This window comes from Hipposideros armiger, unplaced genomic scaffold (assembly GCF_001890085.2).
Source record: "Hipposideros armiger isolate ML-2016 unplaced genomic scaffold, ASM189008v1 scaffold_343, whole genome shotgun sequence".
Taxonomy (NCBI): domain Eukaryota; kingdom Metazoa; phylum Chordata; class Mammalia; order Chiroptera; family Hipposideridae; genus Hipposideros; species Hipposideros armiger.
Genome location: NW_017731693.1, coordinates 1,491,974 through 1,492,760, shown reverse-complemented (window position 1 = coordinate 1,492,760; position 787 = coordinate 1,491,974).

The following is a 787-nucleotide window of genomic DNA, read 5'->3' as shown; positions in this document are numbered from 1 at the left end:
AGCAGTTCGAGTCCAGCCCGAGCTGAGCAGCCGCTGAGCTGCCAACAGGTAGCAGGATGGCTCAGCTAAAAAAAAAAAAAAAGTATATTAGAATGTTCAACAAATTAATGAGAATTTAAAGAAGGATAGGGAAATCATGAAAAACAACCAGCTAGAATTAAAGAATACAATTACTGAATTAAACAACAAATTCGATGGAATTACTAGCAGATTGGATGAAGCAGAGGATCGAATCAGTCCTTAGAAGACAAGATAGCAGAGATCATCCAAGCAGAACAACAAAAAGAAAAAAGACTAAAAAACATTGAAAATAGCTTAAGAGAGCTGGGCAACAACATCAAACGCAACAACATGCGCATCATAGGAATACCAGAAGGAGAAGAGAGGGAGCAAGGGATCGAGAACATATTTGAAGTAATAACATCTGAAAACTTCCCTAACCTGGCAAAATAAATTGACATACAAGCCCAGGAGGTGCAGAGAGTTCCAACCAAGATGATCCCAAACAGGCCCACACCAAGACACATTTTAGTGAAAATGGCAAGTGTTAAAGACGAAGACAGAATCCTAAAAACAACAAGGGACAGGCAGAATCCTAAAAGCAGCAAGGGACAAGGGCACCCCCATAAGATTATCAGCCGACTTTTGTACAGAAACTGCAGGCCAGAAGGGAGTGGCAGGAGGTTTTCAAAGTGATGAAAAACAAAAGCCTACAACCTAGATTGCTTTATCCAGCAAGGTTATCATTTAAAATTGAAGGAGAGATAAAGAGCTTCCCAGAAAAGAA